The sequence below is a fragment of the Mus musculus genome, chromosome 8 (assembly GCF_000001635.26).
Source record: "Mus musculus strain C57BL/6J chromosome 8, GRCm38.p6 C57BL/6J".
NCBI lineage: Eukaryota > Metazoa > Chordata > Mammalia > Rodentia > Muridae > Mus > Mus musculus.
In genome coordinates, this window is record NC_000074.6 from 108,771,001 (window position 1) to 108,792,128 (window position 21,128).

The window sequence follows — 21,128 nt, forward strand, 5'->3', positions numbered from 1 at the left end:
ACTCCTCACATATCCTAAAGGTAATTACAAATAGTGTAATAATTTTGTATCTTGGTGTAGAATTTTCCATCTGTGGCATGTCATGGTTACACTCAAGAAGTCTCAGGTTTGAGGTTTTTTTTTTTTTTTTTTTTGAAATTGGAGTGGCTCACTGTTTCCCGCCGTGCCTGTTAGTTGTCATCTGTGGAATATTTGTTCTGAGTCTTTGGTGCTGTCATGTTTTTGTAAGTCACGATTGTTTAGGTTGTGTTGTTAAAAGCCCCTTGCAGTGATGCTTCCCGGAGTCCCAGAACATGATGGGGACCTGGATGCTGAGGTTGGCGGGGGTGGGGGGGGGGGAAGGAAGATTGCTGGTGTGATTTGGGGAGGTAGTAAGGGATGCGTACCGCAAAAAGCACACTTACTATTGGACCATCTCACTGCAAATTTGTGTGACAGAAGCTGCCCAAGTGGTGACAGGGCTGCAGCTCAATTGGGGGTACAGAGCAGTCGGGTGATTGTGGGGACATTAGTGCTGAGGAAGAAGAGAGTGGGCACTATAAGAGTGGCAATGAGCCCCCCCTGCCCCGTCTCTCCCTCTCTCTCTCTCTCTCTCTCTGTCTCTCACACACACACATACACACACACTACATGTAGCCCTTCTCACAGTCTTGAGGATTGACCCCCATGAACATCAGGCCATGCATGGCAGGCCATCAGTCTGCTAGGGAACTGCTGTCTTGGTTTTCTTTCTGTTGCTGGTGACCAAAAGCATCTCTGGGCAGGAAAGCGCTTATTTGGCTTGCAAGTCATAGTCCCTCACAGGGCTGCTGCTTATTGGCTTGCTCTCTCCTTAGGGTTCTCAGGCTGCTTTCTTAGACAACCCAGGGCCACAGACATGCACAGGAGTGGCTCCACCCACAGGGGGGCTGGGCCTTCCAGCATCAGTCTTTAAGCAAGTACCCCACAGACTTGCTGACAGGTCAGGCCAGTCTGATGGAGGCAATGCACACAGGTCAGTATGAGGGAGGCAGTTGAAGTTTCTTCCCAGGTGACACTAGTTTCTATCAAGTTGACAAAAATTAACTAGCACAACTATAGTCTCAGCCAAATATATATTTAATTTGAAAATTAGATTTATTAACTTTATGTGTGAGTGAGTCTTTTTCCTGCATGTATGTGTGTATTACCACGCGCATGCTTGCTGTTGGCAGAGGTCAGAAAAGGTCATTGGGGTTACAAGCGGTTATGAACTACCATGTGGGTGCTGGGAATTGAATCATCTCTTTATCCCCTTCCTCCCTCAATATATTCCTCCCTCCTTCCATTCTTTCTTTCTTTCTTTCTGTCTGTATGTCTGTCTCCCTTCCTTCCTTCCTTCCTTCCTTCCTTCCTTCCTTCCTTTCTTCCTTCCTTTTTTTAACTTTTGGTTTTAATAAGCCTTGGTCTTCAGGTTGTAAGTCAAGGCTTGTGTGAACTTGAGTGGCTAACATTTTTTTATAATGCTCCTTTCTGCTCACTGAGGACAGTGACAGGTATAGAGCCTGGGATGTAATAGATCATTCTTTCTTTTATTCCTCTGACATTAGCAGTATGGTGTTGTTCCAGTGACTTCTAATGGGAGAGGTCAGTAGATGTTGGCTTCTGAAAGTAGCTTAAGGGATGGTGGAGGCTGAAGGGAGTTTCTCAGACACAAAGCTTTTAAAGCAAGGAGAACCTGCAAGGAGAATGAACCTTCATTGCTTTGGAAACGGCTTTAGCTTACCTTGAACTTGTCAACTCAAAACTGTAGCTTGATTCTGAGTGGCGTTGCTATTTCAGGAGATGTGTCTGATAATATAGATAAGGGAAATGCATTAAATCAAAATACAGTAAAAGAGTGAACTTTTCTGTAACTATCAGCTGGACTCGGCAATTAACTCTTCTCTGGGGTCATTTAGTTTTCTTTTGTTCACAGAGTATCACAATACTCTATCACTTTTAATATTAATTATCATTATTAATATGGTTAAAGTTATTCCTCAACAAAGCTGACCTGTCCTTCCTGACTGCCTTTCTATATTGAACCCAAGATCTTTTGCATGCTAGATCTTATGTAGGCTTGTGTCCTATCATTGAGTTACACCCCAGCCCCGAGACATTCTTAGCCACCCTCATCCTCCTTTCTCTCCTCACTGCCGAGGATTGAACACAGGGCCTCAAACACACTAGGTGAATGCTTGGCCACTTAGCTATAGCCCAGCTCCCTTGGCCTTATCTAAAACCAAACTGTGATGTAGACTTGTCTGGTAGCCTTCAACATGGCTCAACATGGCTCTTCATGAGGAGCCGGTTGGTTAGCATTGTAACCATATGGCACTCACATACTGCACTTAGTTCTTTGTTTCTTAGGCCTCTCCTAAGCTGGAACACTTTCCCCCTTGCTTTTTACCCACAACCTCCATTTGAGCATCCTCCTATCCCTCAACCTGTGAATTATGAAGCTGAATAGAGTAGGTATGTATGTGTGTGTGTGTGTGTGTGTGTGTGTGTGAGAGAGAGAGAGAGAGAGAGAGAGAGACAGAGAGATCACTGTTAGCATGGTCTGAAAAGCCCAGGCCCGCATCCTCTTCTCTCTGCCATTGACCAGCTGTCTGACCTCTGGCAAACCACCAACACCCTCTGGGGTCATTATTCTTGTCTATCAAAAGGCAGAGCAGAATCTAGATGGCCTCACACTCAAGCACTCTCATTATTACCTCCCTGAAGAGATCCAAGAGGCGCATCACAGACACTTCTGGCTCACGTGATCATCCTACTTTTGGCGTTTGAGAACTAAGTCATCGGACCAATTGTCTCGTTCCTTCTCTGCTAGAGGTTGTGAACGGTGAGCCTTCAGTGTGAGTATGTGTTCTGCGTTGACTTACAGATGGGGTCAGGGAGCCAGACTCATGGCTTGAAGTGTACAGGTCACTCATGTGTATTTTAACTTTGCCAATTTCACCTACATTTATCTACTTCCCCACCCCCCTTGTTTTGCTTTGGCTTTGATTTAGTGTACAGTGATGAGCAACACCAATAATTATCTCTGTGCTGAATATTCTTCTTCTCAATGTAGCCTGTCAGCTCACTGAGGTCCAGCCCATGTCTTATGGAGTCTCAGCGTTCTTGATGGGCTGGGGATGTAGCTCAGCAGTAGAGTTGCTTGTCTAGTGAAGGCAGAACCCTGGGTTTGACACTTCGTAAGGCAAGGGAAAACAACAGAACCTTAAGCTGTGGGTTGGGTGATCAGTCAGAGCGCATCCTGTCGCCTCAGTTCGTGACGTAGGTTTTCTCTCTGGTGGTCATTTTGATGCTGCCAGTATTCCTTTTGTCACTATGGCCCTGTGCTTCTGTGGCTCATCTTTATCAGACCACCGTGGCCCGTGGTGGGCTGAGGAGCCACCTGCGTGGCGTGACTTTGGTAGGACCTGTCTTCTCCAATGGCTCTCACTGTGTTTTCTCCAGGCCTTGGGTGAGCGAAATGATATTTGCTGGACAAACAGTTGGAGGGGATTTTAACTGCTAAAACAGTAGCCAGTCCATACATTCCGTAGAGAGGTCACCTGTGGTTCCAGTCTGGGACACGGGAGTACCAGTGTTGGCGATCGTGGAGGTGAATGAATCAGAACCTATTACCTTCCACCTCTGGGCAAGCGGAGGGTGATCCATCCGATGTGCTCCATCCTCCTCCAGGTCTCCAGTGTGAGCTCTTGGGCGCACTCAGCCCTCCTTGGTTGCCTGGAAGAGCTGGTTTGGTGCTCTGGAAGGCCCTGGTATCAACCCGCTCTCTCCCATCCTCTCCTGAACCTCCGCTGCGTCCTTTCTCAGGAGACCAGGACGACATTCACCACAGAGGGCTGGGGGAGGACCCGGAGCTTGTGTGTGTGGAGGATCTAGAACAGTGCCTGGCACTCAGTAGGCACTCAATAAATGGTAGGTACCCCAGAGGATCCTCTCTGTGAGTGTTTATAACTAGTCTTGTCATGACTTCCTTTTTCGCTTGTTGACACTTGGAAAGGGGTCCCTGAATGGTGGGGTTTGTGAAGCTTGTGGGATTGGCAGAAAGGGTCCTATTCTGGGTCGCCGGAAGTGCTCTGTGTAACCAGGAGACGTTTTAAGTGTCTGAAGACGTCCCATTGATATGCCCCTCACCCCCAACTGCAGCAGCAGTCGTGCAGTTTGTCCTTCAGTCTGAGAGTGTTTCCGATCTACCTCTCTGGGTTGGCTTGGTCCAGTGGAAAGCAAGACCTCAGGGTCTGGGGGGCCCGGGGGGGTGGGTAGGGGTTGGTGGGGAGGGCAGGCTGGGTGTGGCTAGAAACTCGAGGCTCATGGCTCCCAAGTTTTCTTCTAATGGAATTTCCCATCACTTACTGCCCTGCTGATTTCTGATCAATGAAAATGAAATTGCATCACCTCCTCAGAGGCCCCACGTATGCCTGCTGCTTCCAGCTGTATCAGTTCCGGTAAAGTAATCTCATCAGGCGTGCGAGAGGGTAATAGGAAATAAAAATAAAAACCCACAATTAGCAAGAGGCCTCGCAGCTGAGTAACACTTACCGTCCCAGAGGCAGAAGGGCCTGGGAAATGGAAGGCTCAGGAAAGGGTCCCTTGTGGGGAGGGCGAGGGAAGGGTTAGAACGAGGAAAAGAAAGTCCCCAGTGCTTTCTCTCTCCTTCTCCCCACCTCCTGCTTCACCCAACACGTGGATAGTTGTGGATAGTTGGAATTGCTGAGAGAGATTCCGCTGCTTGGCTTCTAAGGTCCGCAAAGTTGCCTCAGGATTAGACTTTCTCTGTTTTTTAAATAAGTCTCTCACAGAAAGACACCAGTTAAATCCCAGGACCCCAGAGATCCTAACTGCTTCTGCTTTTACCCGTGTGAGGGACTCCCTCAATCTGTGCTAGTGAATCAGACAGACCGCAGTGGGACAACCTGAACGCATGGCTGATGGATAGACTTCTCAGAGGTGGCTCGTTTCTCCCTGTAACTCCCAGTGCATGTGTGTTAACATGAGGCGACACTTAGTGACATAATAGCTGGGCCAGGCTACCTCTTGGTAGAGTGCAGTGACCGTGTGTATATGGTCACTCCAGTTATAAGACCCGGGGAGGTTGTCCGATACGTCTAGAGTATTCTGTCGCTCACGTCTGTGGAGGCCATAGTGTCACAAGGCCCAGTCTGAGGTAGAGCCAAAGTGAGAGGAACCAGGATGGGAATCCAAAGGGCAAATGAGGATGTGGAAAACCTGTTGGGTCACCTCAGGGGAGCTAGCAGAAATGCAACTGTATCCTCTTGTCAGCGTGACTTATCAGGGACAGAAGAAATGCTTGTGTGTGGCCATACCCCTGGGTCTGGCAGCTTCATGTAGGTATATGTAGGCAGCACATTCTTCACTGACTGGGTGGCTGGCTGGGTGGGTGGCGGGCGGGTCCTGTTGAAAAACGGTCTCAAGCCTTTGTGCGGTTCCTTTCTCGAATGACCCACATATATACCGAGGGCGAGAACTTCTGAGGGCCTGGCTGGGGGAGACGAGCTAAAGTCTCAGGGACGAGGGCAAGCCGTATGCTGCGAATAACAAAGATTTTTGAAGCCCAGTGGACATCGGGTCACTGTTACCACATCTGGGTTCAAATGAAGGACGGTTCTGACATCAGAGCAGGAAGGTGCTGGGCGGGATGAGTGGTAAGGGCGTTGGACAGTAAATCCTCCCAGCTGGGGCTGTGTGATGACCAGACCACGTCTGCTGGCACATGCTCACACTGTAGTGAGAGCCAGTCAGTGGGAGCCTGCATCAATAGGAAGGGTGCTGTGTATGTACGTGGTAGGCACTCAGTAAATATTTCTTCTATGAATGAATGAAAATCTTTACAGTGGCCAGTGGTGTTTGGATCAGCATAATACTCACTAGCTTCAGACTAAAGGCAGAGATGGCCAGGAACCCGGTATTCTCTGTGTGGTTGAAGCCCAAGAAGTGAGGCCCATTAGCCAGGCCAGGTTTCATTTCATCTGGCTTTGGTGATGGTTTAATGTCTGAAATCTTACCCCCTGGCCCTTTCCAAGATTAGACCGGCTAATAGAACATTCTGGTGTTCATAGCTTCAGAGGTGAAAGGGTGGCAGGGCAGGCAGTTCCCGAAGGAAGCTGCTGTCTCTTCTCCTCCAGCACATGGGTTTTCCTGTGTGCACGGTTGCAGAAGTGCGTTTCTCCTCTGCATCCTAAGACACTTAGCATGGCGTCTCGATCTACATTGATCACACTTGATGACTCGAACTGGCAATTTCCCCCATGGGACGAGACCTAACCAGGGTGTTCAGGAAGCCATTAAGGAAAAAAATATGTAACCACACACATCCCCAAACTCAATTGTTCGTTCTTTGAAGTGCTTGGAGAAGAGACTTTCAAACATAATTACTCCAAGTACGATTTAGCCTGGCCTTGGTGTTTCTTCTTAGCGGCTTGTTGGCCCAGGGGCAGCGCCAGGATCGGCAGGAGGGGAAAGAGCCCTGGGCCATCTCTGCTAGCTCTGTGAGGGTTGCTACTGTAGCCTGCAGTTGTTTGCTTCTGAGAGGGACCTGGGGAGTACAGGGGAAGGGTTGTTTCCCAGTGGGGTAAGGAGAAATAAATATTCCTACGTTGTTTTCCTACTTACCAAGTCTGCTGCTTGAAGGAGCCAATGGAAAGAGAAGCTCAATGGTTTTCTAGCTGAAAGGAACAGTGTAAGCCATGGGGTTTGGGACTGGCTTGAGGGACAGGGAAGAGGCAGAGAACTGGAGTCCGGATTGCGTTTTGTTATCTGTTGACTGTATGCTCCTATCCCCCTCGCTTTCCTTGATGTTGGGGTTCATCTTTGGAATTTGGAAACCTATTCATGCTCAGAAAAAACCAAACAAAAAAAAAAAAACCCAAAAACCAAAAAACAACCCAAAAACCCAGCCCAGCTCACTGCTACCTGTCTTGCAGGCCTCAGGGCCTAGCTGTGCTACCTGCAGCTTTCCGACTCGGCAGTGAGGAAGAAACTTGAAAATAGAAGTAACTCCCCAGCCCAGTGTTGATCTGAGGTGTCTCATATCCCCCAAGGGTAAAACAAGTCTTAGCAGAGAATTCTGTGACGACCGAGACCGTTGTCACCGTTGTGCTCTTTGGACAGGAAGGGTCTGTGTAGCTGCCCGGTGGAGCCATCTGAAGAGCTGACGTGGCTGCACGGTGAGAGCCCGCTCTCGCGTGCTTGCGCATGTGTGCGTGTATGTGGCTTCATGTGTGGTGCCCTGCTAATGAATCTTCAAAGGGGAGCTCTTGTTTGTTTTGTCATGGTGCCAGGTTCTGAGCCTCATGCCTAAGCTACTGATGGGGAGCACACTGTATGGCCTTCTCATGGAGAGGGGAAGTGAGCTTCCACATTCAGAGTCATTTGGAGGTGGTTGCTGCTGGTGTGGGGTGGGATGGGGGGTTGGGGGGAAGGAGAAAGGGGAAGGAGGAAGCCACCTCTCCTGTCACCCTTTTCTGGCTTTCCCATCACCTGTGACAACTGGCTGGCTGAGTTGTTGATATGGATATATTTTCCCTTCCGGGAGACTTTGGTGGTGCTCTTAGGTACTGGACATGGCTACCACAGGACCAGAGGAAAGCCTCTGCTAGTGTGTAGTTTGTATCTCACGAATCTGACACACATCAAAGAAGGGCCCGCCTCTTGCCGAAGCCCTGAACTGGCAACGTAGACAGGGAGTCTGCCTAAGTTTGGATTCTCTGACGTCCGTCCGCACAGCCTTGAACTTCAGCAGTCCTTCTGTTGTTGAGGGGATTGCTCTGACGATGAAGAGAAACACCCAGTAGTTCAGGGGCACTTGTGAGCTCCTCTTTCTGTTTTGCTAGTGAACTTGGCTTTGATAACCTGTTCTGGCAGACAGAAAGCACAGTCCACTCTCATATTCCCTGATAGGCTCTTCCCTCTGAGCAATTGCACTCAGGGATTTGCTTGGCTTCTTAGACTTCCGTTACATCAGACCTTCAGTAACTTTAGAATGAGAAATGACCAATCTAACACCCAAAAGTACAAAATACTGAGACAATTAGAGAAGTCTTTGGTGGGTTGTTATTATTATTCAGTATTATATCTTTTCTGAATGTGTGTGTATATATGTGCACACACACACACACACACACACACACACACACACACACACACACACCCCTCATAGGCGACCTCTGTGAGGTTGACGCCAGCCTGGTCTATACCCCGAGTTCCTGGCCAGCCAAGACTACATAGTGAGACCCTGTCTCAAAAGACAAAAACTCAAAGAAATCAAGGCAGAGATTCACGTTTCCACTATTTAAGATTCCTCTAGATCAGTGGTTCTCATCCTTCCTAACGCTGCAATCCTCCAATATTGTTGTGGTAAAATTATTTTGTCATGACTTTATAACTGTAATATTGCTAGTTATGAATCGTACTACAAATATCTGATATGCAGCAATATTTGATATGCCACTCCTGTGGCGTTGTGACCCACAGCTTGAGAACCCCTGCATGAAATAGAAAAAAAAAATACACTATTTATCCATCGTATGCTACATGTGTCCTGTGCTAGGGGATTCACAATGACACAATGCCATGGAGATAATTTTAGTGAAGAACAGAATGGTGGAGATGACTTCAGGGTTCTGGAGAGGAGAGAACTTTCTGTGGGCTGTATCACCCCAAGGGAAACTCGATCACGTGTCTCTTAAAGGTCCAGGTAAATTCCGAGGAGAGCTTGGCGCTGCGGGCACAGAGATGCAAAGTTTTGAGGGTAGAAAGTTGAGGCCAGACCCCCTTGAAAAGAAGCACAGCAGGTGATTCACTGACTTACGGGCCCCTCCCTAGCCAGGCTTGCTCTCTGAGATTTCAGCTCCCTGTCAGTGTCATGGGTAGTAACCTGGAAACACTCAGTAGAAAACTCCAGAAACAGTTTATACGTTTCACAGTCCAACCAGTGTGGCAAACTCTTTTGCCACTTCGGTTCTGATCAGTTCGCATCATGAGCCATCCCTCTGTCTAGTGGATCTGTGCTGTATGCACTACCCCTCTCTGCATCCCTTGCTGGCCTTCTCAGCCCCTTGATTATCATAATGTGGAGGTGCCCTTGTTCAAGAAACCTTTATTTCACTTACCAGTGGCCACAAGGTTAAAGACTGGTAATGCCTGCAACTCAGATATGCTCCAGGGAAGCCCCCAAAGTGCTGCCCTTAAATGAAAAAGGCCCAAGTTCTTAGGGAAAGAAAAGAAAATCTATGTACTGAGGCTGCTCAGAGCTAGGTGACAAACTTCCTCTCAGGAAATTTAGGAAGAAGGAAAAAGGAAGCTCACACACATCCGCTGTTATACCACCGAAGTGGGTGTCGCTGTAATGAGAGAGTAGACCCGAGAGGACGTAAAGCCAGCGTGGAGAGTTTAAGACTTGACTAAGTAGTTTGGCCATTGGTTCTTGGGGAGAGAAAGCATAAAGTGGTTTTCTAGTTTTCTACAATCAAAGGTGGTACCAAGAGTTCCTTCCAGAGAGACAGGGTCAGACAGTGCGGGGCAGCCCCCTTTGGGCATGCTCTGTCAGGACAGGTTGTGAGTGGTGGAAAGCTAGCCACTTAGAGATAGCTTGTGGTCTGCTGGAAGCGGGAGGGAGGGCGGGTGTTCATGCCATAAGTCCGGAATGGACTTTTTGGGAGTCAGTTCGTAATTTCAGTAATTGAAACCACAGAAGTAGTTAAGGTAGTTGATATACAGAGATGAGAGCAGAGAGCCAAGAGGAAGAAGTACCACAGAGCTTAAATGCAGCAGGAGAGTCACGGGGAGGGATTTCTGCGGGTTGCAATCATAGTGAATTTTTATTGGAAAGTATATAGCCCAGAGAACTTAGGAATGGGAAGAGGGCAGGTGATGTGGAGATCGGAGAGGGAGGAGAGCCAAGAGAGTGAGTCAGAGAAGCGAAGGGAGATGATTTAAGGATGCAGTGGTGAGCAGTTCTCAAGGCAGGGGAGATGGCAGAAGATAATGTAAGAGAGTGAGAGCCATTGACCCGAGCCATTGACCCAAGGTGGGGCTGGCATGGGTGACCTAGGATGGAGAGGGGTGGAGTCCTAGAGACAGCGGTATCCCCTTGCTCACTTGAAGGGATACTTGGTCCTTACCAGAAGGGCACTTGATTTGTCTCTCTGTGTGTGTATGGGTGTGGGTGTGGGTGTGGGTGTGGGTGGGTGGGTGGGTGGAGTAGGGCCTGACATCTTTGCAATTTCATTGAGTCCCACGGTTGGTTCTGGCACACAGCAAGCCGTCTGGTGTCCTGTGCAATCACTTAGGGAAGGAGGAACTCACCAGGGACCAGGCAGACAGCTTTTGAGGAAGTGAAGCCATGGCAGCATCCACTGTCAGGAAGTGTTGTGATTCAAAGGAGGGACTAGGAGAGCATTGTCTGAGCCGAGGTATGAGTAAGTGGGACTCTAGTCCAGCTGTTTGTGGGACACTGGACTCTGGCGCAGTCCAGTGGAGAAGGGACCGACTATAGAGTCCTGTGAAACCCTTGGATTAATCAGCAGGGCAAAGGATAACAGCTCCTGTCATAGAAATAGCGTGCACCTCACAAATAGCTGCCGATGTAGTCAGTCTTAACCAATAAAGGAGGTAGGTTGAAATGTAGTTTCTTACCTGCTGGAGCAACATTGTCTTCACACGCAAATATACCACTATTGATGGTGCAGGGAACTTGACGCCCGGGGCCAATGCTAGTGGGACTTGGAAGATCTTTGTTGGAAGACAGGTTGGCTTACACGCCATAGTCTTGAATATCTTTCCCTTTAGAACCAGCCATTCTTCTTCTTCTTCTTTAAAGTGTATGCTAAGGAAATTGAACCAGAATACCATGGGCAAGTGCTAGGTTTGTAGTAAGAGGCACTACTGTGGCTTCAGAGGCTGACTTAGAGCACCCCTTCAGCTTGTATTCAGCTTTACAAGCCTCTCTGTTCTCATCTGTAAAATGGGTTCTTGCAAGGACCTAATGACTTGGTGTAGTCACTGTGGTGCTTACAGCCACTTGGTCCTATTGGGTGGACTCCAGGCATGGCCGCTGCTCATGTGTGTGGTTCTTCTTATGCATACAGAGATTCATGGGCTTTTATTGCAGATACAAATAGTGAAATATTGGGGATTATTGGACTGTCTATTTAAATGTAGTAACATTTGGTCAATTTATGCCGTGTCTGTAGGTGCAGCATCTACTGGGGCTGTTCGTGCTAACTTAGGAAGAGCATATGATGTCGTGGGAAAAGTGCATGCTAAATTAAGTTAAGAGAAATCCTTCCCCTTATAAGGAGCAGGGCATCTGAGGTTGATAGAGAAAGCCCAGAACTATAGAGACACAGAGAGAGAGAGAGGCATGGGAAACTGCCTGTCTCTCTGTGTTCTCAAGTCCTCTGGCTGGTGGCATTACAAGTGATTTTTTTTTCCCCCTTTAGCTTGAAGGTCTCTTTGTGGATATTGATTTCTTTACATACTTATACCTATACCTATACATACTGAATTCTTATTACTTTAGTCAGGAGATGTTATTTAAAATAAATGTTAACATCCTGAGGTGCCATTTTGAAACTGGACTGGGCCAGATGACCTGGCTATACACCGTCTCCTTGCTTGTGCTCAGCAGCCCCAGTAGCTAGGAGGAAGGAAACAGAAAAGGGGTCTTTTGAGGAGGGCTTGGGAGGAGGTAGAAGAGTTCTGGATGCCATCAAAGGAAGCAGTGAAGTGTTGATTTTTAGCCTGCCTGGGGTGAGGGGTGAACTGAGAAGACATTGAGGGATAAGCATAGATGGGGGCACGTGGCGGTGCACCCACTGGATAGGAGGGGTGGCTGATACAGCCAGGAAACAAACCTCCTCTGGTTGGTGAAGGGTGACTTGTCATCTCCAAGGCAGAGTGTGTGTGCTCATTGCTTTATGGGGACCAAATCACATTCAGGCCCGCCGTGTCTAAGGCCAGGATGGGAAGACCTCCACAAGACTTAGGGTGGATGGGTAAGGAAGATCTCATAGATGAGAGACAAGTATCGAATGGGAGACTAAATCCCAAATCTGTATTTAGAATACTATAGATTATAAAAGCTGGCGTGTCTTTTTCTTTTTTTCTCCCCCTTAAGTAGCTACCAATATAGTAAGTATTAAATGTTTTTGTCATAGACTCCCCGCCCCGCCCCCCCCTTCCCCTTTGTCATTTCCTATCGATGAAGTTTTCTGGAGAAACAGCACAGACTGGGTTCTGACTCCTAGCTCTCCCTGTCTCAGACCTCATGACTGCCCTGCCCCCTGCCCGCCCCAGACCCCACAGTAATCAGAGTCTCTCCGTGGCCATGTGTTCCTCGAAGAATGGACTGAGCCAGCACTTTTCACTTCCCGGTCGACTTATGTTCCTGCCACAAGCAGCAAGGGTGGACTCACCAGCCAACACGAAGCTCAGGGTCTAGATTAAATTTTGGGGTCTTCTGGACAGTGGGCTTCCTGTTTTTCGGAGGATCTGTGCAAGTATGTGTCACCTGGTCACACTTGCAGAATCCTTCCTGGGGCTGTTGGGACACCATCACTAAGCCCATGAAATCTCACTTGTGCACGGTTTAACACTTCCCGACTTAGGTGCATCAGTTGACAGAGGCTATTACGGTGTAAAACACTGAATGGTTCTTTACCAGGCTCCAAGCAAAAGCAGATCTGGGCATGATTTCTTTGCCCCTTGGACGATATTCCTAGTGTTTTGTTTTAGATTTATTTTTTATTTTTAATTATGTGTAAGTATCTGCAGTTCCCCCTTTGGAGCTGGAATTATAGGCAGCTGTGAGCTGCCCAGTGTTGGGGCTGGGAGTTCAAACTTAAGTTCTTTCTAAGAGCAGCAAGTGTCCTTAACACTTCCTTTGTGTTCTCTCTCTCTCTCTCTCTCTCTCTCTCTCTCTCTCTCTCTCTCTCTCCATGTGTGTGTTTGTGTTAGTAATGTTTTTGTATTTTTTAATTTTTATTTATTTTACTGTTTTAGTGTAGACTTACTACTGACCTGGTGGGCTTCTAGAATTCCTTGGTGGGGCTCATCTTAATTTTTGTTGTTGTTGTTTTTTGATTGTTTTTCACAAATGTAAGAAATGTAGCCAAAAGTTGTGATCTATCTTGTTGTTGTTGTTGTTGTTGTAGTGTTATATGAAAGTCTACCCTAGTTAAAATGGTCTATTGATTTGTCTTCTCCAACCAGAGGACTCTACCCAGAAGCCTCAGCTGCAGGAAGGGAAGACTGGTGCTCTGTTCTGTTCTTCTCATACTTCCTTGCCCAGCTTTTGTAGCCTCTGCCCCCTCATGAAGCTGAGGCAAGAGGGAATTTCCCATAAGGATGAGGACCTACACATCTGGGTGGGTTTTATAGTGCATGCACACTTTTGGAGAGTTTTGTTCCAGATAGTTCAGTTTTCTTCTGACTTTATTGCAGGTATAAAAGGAAGTTTTAAAAGCAGAACGGAGAATTCCCGTTCTTGGGCTGGAGCAATGGCTCAGTGGCTCAGAGCATCGATTGCTGTTCAGGAGGACATGGGTTCGATTCTCCCGTGGCAGCTCACAGCTGGACGTCACTCCAGTTGCAGGGGATCTGACACGATCACACACACACACACACACACACACACACACACACGTGCAGGCAAACGCCAGTGCACATAAAATTAAAATAAGTCATTAAAAAAAATTCCTATCTTCATCTGTAGTCATTTTGCAACATATTTGTGTGTTATACATACATGTACACATACATACCACATACTTGCATGTGGTTCTCATTAAGGTTTTTTTTTTGTTTGTTTGTATTTTTTTTTTTTAAATATAGCAAGACAGGGTTTTACTATGTAGCCCATGATGGCTTCACAGTTACCTTCCACAGCTTTCTTGTCTCTGCCTCCTCAGTACTGGGATTGGAGGTGTGTTTTACCATCCTAGCTCCTTACGTTGTTTGAGGATCGAGGCACCATGCCTCCCTCCTCCTGCATCCAAGCACGTCTTCTGACAAACTATCCCGTGTTAACATGCCAGGCATAGGCTCCCATTAACCCATCCACAGACCACATCCAGATTTTGCCAGTTGTCCCTCTGATGCTCCTTATAGGAAAAGAAAACCACAGAAGTTCACTGCATTCGTTTGTCTCATCTCCCTGGTTACCTTCAATCTGAAACACTTTTCCTTGCATCCTTCCGAGATGACATTGATGTTTCTGAAGAGCATAGCATGACCTGTAGACCTCCCTCGATCTGGGTTCATCTGATGTTCCTTGTTGAGTAGATTCAGATGTGATGCTTTGGACAGGGAGTCGCTGTAGTGTTCCTCTCAGAGGATCCCACCAGGAATTGCACGATGTCTGTCTGTCCCACTGCCGGTCACTTGATTAAGCTGGTATCTGCCTGGCCTCTCTCTGCCCTAAGGTTACAGTTTTCTTCTGCAGTAAGAGGTGGTGAGGGAAACTCAGATTTTAAAAATGCCCTTCCTTTAGTGTGAGTGTCCACTGTTTATCCCCTGAATGGATTATTATTAGGGCGATGGTCACAGAAGGATGGGTGATTTCTGGACTGGACAGTCTCGTTTTGTTCAGTTTTGGTTTTGGTATATGCATTAATTCCTTAGGTTTCTACCCTGAGGAAGAGCTTTGCTGTCACATCTGTTTGTTTGTTTGCGTGAAGTTGTGAATTCTGACTTTAGGCATCATGTGTCAGCCCCCTGCTCTTTCTTGTTCTCTTGTTCCAGTCATCCCTGGTGTGGCTGACAGGAGCCCCTCCAGCTCGCTGTCCACCCGAGACGTCAGCTCATGGTGCTCTTTAATGAAGGATGCTCTAAGCGCATTTTACACTCTTCCTGCTTCAGCCTAAGTGCTGGTCGCTTATCCAAAGACCCGTTCCAGTTCCTTTGGCCGGGCATGCCTTAGAGTATGAGGAGGGATGAAGGGAGGCGTGTTCACGGGTCATCCTTCATTCTCTTCATGTGTTATAACTTCTATCACAACCTTAGTTTTTCTTTTTTTAAAATCCATCATTTTATTAATCAGCTATCACATCTGGGTTGCCAAGGATACAGAGGTGGGTCACGTGGAGCCTGACCTCATGTGTTCGCAGCTGAGACACAGGAGTCAACCAGAGTCAGTCACGGCATCCATGTGACCTGAATTGTTGACTTTGATCATGTGTGGACTTAACAACTCCAGGCTTACCTAGTGACAGTTTAGGTCTCATGTTCCAACTGGTCAAAGTAACCCCCCTCCCCATTCTACATTTAGTTTTTCCTTGTTAAATGTCTTTGCCCTGCGTGGTGACTGTGTTTTCTTGCTGTCATTCCCCAAGCTGTTGATCTACATGAGTTTAATAGAGACAAGGCATCGGTCAGGTAGCCTGGTCAGTGGGTGCCTCGGCCTCCATGTTAGCTAGAAGTCATGGCATCCACCTGCTGTGGAATCATGCAGGCTCTATTATTTGAGAGATCTTGTCCTTGAGATGGGAATCTTCAGGAACCTCACTGAACACTCTTAGCTGGGTTTCTCAGGTCGCCAAGTCTCTGCTTGGTTTCCTTTATGTGTGCTCTCACGGGCCGTTTGCCAAGGCTCTCCTCCTTTGCCGAGAGGTTTCCCCTCACTCAGAGGAAGCTGTTTAAACCTAGGGAGAATTTGCACTCAGGGTTTCTCTGTGTAATAGCCCTGGCTGTCCTGGGCTCTCTGTAGACCAGGCTGTCCTGGAACTCGCAGAGATCCGCCTGCATCTGCCTCCGAAGTGCTGGGATCAAAGGCGCGCGCTGCCACACCCAGCCCATTCTTTTAACTTTGACAATGATGCTCCCATACATCACTCTTTCCCTTGTCTGGCTTTGGGAGGCACTGTACTTACTATGCACGCCATGCTCATTTGTAGCCTCCTCCTCAGGAGAACATATCTATCCGGACATATGCTAGCTTCACTTTAAATAATGGGCGAGCGAGCGAGCTTGCGGATGCATCTCTAGGTGTACAGCTTTTAAGTTATGCCCTTTTCAGTTTCCAGGTTTATTGTTATTATTATTGCACGTTTATGATGCGCATGTAGGCACGTGTGACAGTGGATTGGCACACTGTGTGTGAGGTCAGAGGGTAACATTTAGGAGTTGGCTTTGTCCTCCTACCTTTGGTTCTGGGGACTGAAGAGCAGGTACTTTTAGCCACTGAGCCATCTCTCTGGACCCTGCATTCCTGTTTTATTTTTTGTTTCTTCTCATTTGACATGTACATGAGTACAGGTGCCCAAGGAAGTTAGAGGTGCCACATCCCTAGAAGCTGGACTCACAGGCAGTCGTAAGCTGCCTGATGAGGGTATTGTGAGCCCAGCTGGGGTCTTAGGTCCTTAAAAGAGCAGTGAGCTTTCTTAACCACTGGGCCATCTCTTCGGTCCCACTATGCCCCTCCTTTCTTGAAAAGAAGCGAGGACATGGGACCTGCCGTCCGTGTGGCTTCTCTGTTCACGCGGTCTCTTCTAGCTTTCTGATGCTATGCAGAAAAAACAAAGAGGGCCACTTTAAGTTCTCCTGTTCGGACTGGTAGGTCTGAGCAGTCCCCGATCTTGAAACAGTCTCTGGGCACATGAAGATCTAATGCAAAGACTGGCTATCAGCATGCTTTGCTGTTGTCTTTTCTCACAGCAGACATCAAAGAAAAAATATCCCGAGTAGCTAAGAACACAGATCCTACAGCAGCTATCTGGCTTTGTCATTTAGGCTACCTCAATTTTACATCTCTGAAATGGGTATAAGAATAGCACCCACCCTAGAGCAGTTATGATTAAGCCTGTTGATACTGATTCGGTACCTAACTCATTAAGTGATGTTTCCATTATAAAGCCTTTAAAAAAGCTTTGGGGAAATATAGGCACAGGGAGGAAATGAACTCACCCATAACCCCACCTTCTCGAATTTACCTTCCTAACATTTTTTCATAGAAATACATGATGATGGCTTTATGTTTAGCAATGCACACTTTACTCCATTTGCAGCTGATCAGCTTGCAGTGCTTGTAAACGTTTTCTTCAGCATCATCAGCCTTATAACATGTTGAATTCCATGAACTCTAATTTATTTATTCTCTGTTTTTTGCCCGATTATTTCCATCTCTCCCCTTTTTTTTTTCGTCCTAAATCTTATTATGAACAATCTCATATGTCCACACATCTCCCGGGTTGTTTCCTTAGAATAAATTCCTGGAATGGAGAAATTGCTGAGTCAAAACATGTTGGCAGCATGTGCTGTGCACTGCCTGGGTCCCAGGAGAAGGGTGATCCTTGTATTTCTCCCTAGGGCAGGGCAAGGAGTCCCCAGAGGACCAGGCACCTTTGCCTGCTGGCTGACTTCTCTGGTGATGCCCTGCAGGTTCTCCACGTAGGCAACAGTTTCTCTTGCTGTCTCTATTCTCTTTGTTTTTCTTGCTTTCCCCTTTGTTTCCCTTCTTGGTTTCCTGCCAAACAGCCCCTCGTGAAAGGACCGCCTAATTAACCCTGTGCTAATTAACAATTTAAAATTACACAGTGTGACTGTTCATGTTTAATTCGATGGGAGCTGGAGCAGCAGGAGCCCCCTCCCCTTCCTTAGAACCACACACCCCTACTCAGCCTACCAGAACTGAGGCATTTCATTCATCTCTCCCTCCTCCCCCCTGCCTCCTTCATGGAATAAAACTGAACTTTCCTTACAACAAACACCCTCTCACTTTAAAGAGGGAGATAGTTGCCCAGGCGAGTGTGGCAGACCTGGTAGTAGCATTCTATCCTTGCAAAGCAATCTTTTTAAAAGAGATTGATATTTCCAAAACTGCAGTGGGCCTTAAAACAGGGAACCTTGATATTCTCACACAATACCCCCCCCCCTTTGTATTGGGGGATTCCTAAGGTGCCGGAATTCCTGTGCACTGAGTACTTTTCAATGGCAGATTTAAATGCTCCGCAGAGCAAAGAAGGGAGCAACAGTGCGTGCGCACAAACGCCTGATGGATCGCTTCCGTGTCTACCCTTGAATTTTGTCATCGGAAAGATGTGCTTTTATAAAATCTGAACTGAATTCCTAAACAAGTAGCATTGGAGTGTAGTTATTGAGGCCATTTAAAGGGAACCTGCGGGAGTAGCCAGGGGACCAAGAATTGGCCTGCAGGAAGGGTTGAGAGTTCCGGGTGAGCCAGACTGGAGTGTCTGTGGGATGGGGTCAGGGCTGGAGGGGAGGGCTTAGGGGGCTGAGGAGAGGTTTGTGAATGCTGAGTGGCAGGGCTTCCTGTGAAAGTGTGGGGACCCACTTGGTTCCCAGGCCGCCCTCTGTAACTGAAGAGCATTGATTTTACGGGAAACCATGTTTACAGACAGAGCGCTGATCGACCTGCCGAGTTGACTTCTGCCTCCTTAAGTAAGAACTACCTTTTTCTTATTGACTGGCTGATAAACAGAGCAAGCTCGCTGGGTGGGAGAGTAGTGGATGCCCCGAGGCCCATGAGCTGCCAGACTGGGCAGGATGAAGAGATTGCTTCACGTCAGCGCACCCCCACCCCCTTCCCAGTCTATTCCTTCTTCTCTGCATCTGCTAGGGACCCAGGCAGGAGGACACATGCAGCCTTCCTGCCCTGGCAATACAGAAACAGACAGGCTGGTCGTCTGGTGAAGATGTCGTGAAACAGCATCTCAAACTTTAATTCAGGGTCCCCAGAGATGATGTGTATCTGACAGGTCTGTTTGGGGTGGGGTGTGAGCCTGCATTTTTCAGGACAGTGCTATTGACGCATCTCCTTAAAAAGTTTCGCCTGCAGTCAGTGGGTATCGGGGAGAAGCTCTAACACAGGCGTTCTGGGCCTGGAAACTGGGCTTTCTTTCCCACCTGCATCTTTATGGGCTGTCACCTTCCTAGGATCGACCCCCAGACCCAATGCCCCAGTTCCCTGTCTTTCAGAACTAGTAACTTGCTTGGGAGTAGGGAACAAATTAAACGAGTCTCTCTCTCTCTTTCTCTCTCTCTCTCTCTCTCTCTCTCTCTCTCTCTCTCTGTCGTCGTCGTCGTCGTTGTTGTTGTTGTTGTTATATTCTGTTTTTAAAGTCCCAGCCCCTTAGCCGGCCAGTTCATGGAGGAGGAAGAAGAGAGCCAGGCAAGCAAAGCCCACCAATTAATTGGTAAATGCTAGCAGGTTTCTCTGGCCCAACCCAGGCTGGAGAGGAGATTGGCTTTGCTGTCAATAAACAAGTCCCTGGTGCAGCATCAAAGCTGTTCTCCTTTATCAATCGTGGCCTCCCCTTCCCGCATGTTCCTGTAACTTACCAAGCATTTATGACATTGATTTTACAATCGGGCTGTTAACCCTCCCGCCCCTTCAGACCTGCCATCCTTTTGGGCTTGAACTGTCAATCAGGTGTCATCCAGCCAATCAGGGATGTCCTTAGGAAGAGCCTCCCCCGATTCTCACCTAGATCCCAGCTAAGCCTTGTGGGAAGCCCTGTCTCATTTGCCACTGGGGCTGGTTTAGTGAGGTGATTTGTTTGAAGCGAACAGGTCGTTTCTAAGGCACACGGAACTTTTACCATCACAGAGGCCAAGGTTATCAGTCGATTGATTGGACAAGTGAGTGCGTGAGAGTCTTAAACCAATCATGGCACATCCTTTTGGAGGCCTCTGCAAGCCTGCCTTCTCCTCCTTTTCCCGAGGGGGAGCTGTTGGCTCACTATGCAGTCAAGCCCGGAGAAATACAGAAAGTCGAAGACAAGGTTGGCAGGAGATGGAGGGAGATGAAACCTAGCCAAAAGCTCTGTCTGCTGCTCATGAATGAGCTAGATGGCAGAGCAGGGACCAGATGGCCTGGGGTCTGTGACTAAAAGACTGAACCAGGTCTCCTACAGGTGCTGAGCCACCTGTAGGAGACCTGCAACAAGGCCATAACCACCCCCGAGGAGGTGATGGTACAGGAGCCAGGCAGCCTGTGATCTGTTGCTACCTTCCCCAGGGACATGAACTCTCAGAGGGCAAGTTCAGCTCAGTAGCACTCTGGAGTCGGAAACGGAAAAGCCCCAGGGCTGCAGGACAGCTGCTAGGGCAGCAACTAATAACCAAGAGGCAGCTGTGCAAGAGGGCCTTGGTCATCAGCCCAGCTGCCGTCTCTGCCTTTGCTAGGGGAAACCCACCCCATGCAAGGCGCATGGCGAACAGGCTCCCTGCAGATGGGCAGAAGGAGGTATTGCTCCCCAAGGAGGCATTGCCCCATTGAAAGTCGGGCCAGCCTCATCCTTGGTGCCTTCGTAGTTTCACTTGCGAAGTCTTCTGAGCTCCAGACGAGGAAGCTTTTCTAGTTTGGGGGTGAAGGAGATGGGAATTTGGGGGTGAAGGAGGGGGTCTTCTCTTCAGTTTGATGGTTGAGAATCGTGGCACCGGCCTCGGTTAGGATTTACCCTAGAAGGTTTACTGCTTGGGACATGTGACTTCTGATGTTTCCGAGACCCGATGGGGAGGGATGTGGGCCGTTGTCCCCCTTGGGCCCTTTTCAGGATGTACCTAAGCCTTTACCTTTGCCCTCTGACCCCTGTAGACCTTTGAACTCACCAAACCTGACACACGGGCACTGATTTCTCTATGTCACTCAGCTCTTTCTGAAGGTGGCCACAGCTTCTTCCCCTCATCCTCCCTGGTGTCCCCCCCCCATGCCCCCCCCCAGTGCAATTGATCTGCTACAGATGGCTTCATGTAAGTTATCTGTATTGGGGGGGGGGTGGGCGGGTCATTCCATGACCTCACTGGGTACTGGAAAGATGCTAAGCCTCTTCCACTGTGGCTCCCTGCCCAGCCTGTCTCAAAGCCCTGATGGCATGGAGTGAAAATTCCAGTGGATCGAACTGTAGAGTGACAGACAGTGTGAAGTCTAAGGGGCTTATCCCTGACCGCTTCCCTGTTTCCCACTCAACGCATGGACCCGGCTGTGTCGTCCATGGTGCCTCTTGCCCTCTCTGTACCGCACCGTGCAGGGGCCATGTTCCCCAGTCTGCCCTCTGCCCTGCAAGCTTTGTGTCGTGGGTGTGGACAGAAGCTTTCTTAGAGCACCCCACGCGGGGACTTTAGCCTCAGCCCTC

General features: G+C 48.2%; 1 protein-coding gene across 5 annotated transcripts in view; it reads left to right on the forward strand.

Annotated features, from left to right (window-relative positions):
* Positions 1 to 21,128, forward strand: part of Zfhx3 (zinc finger homeobox 3) — a 682,326-nt gene that overhangs the window by 491,690 nt on the left and 169,508 nt on the right. The window lies entirely within an intron of this gene.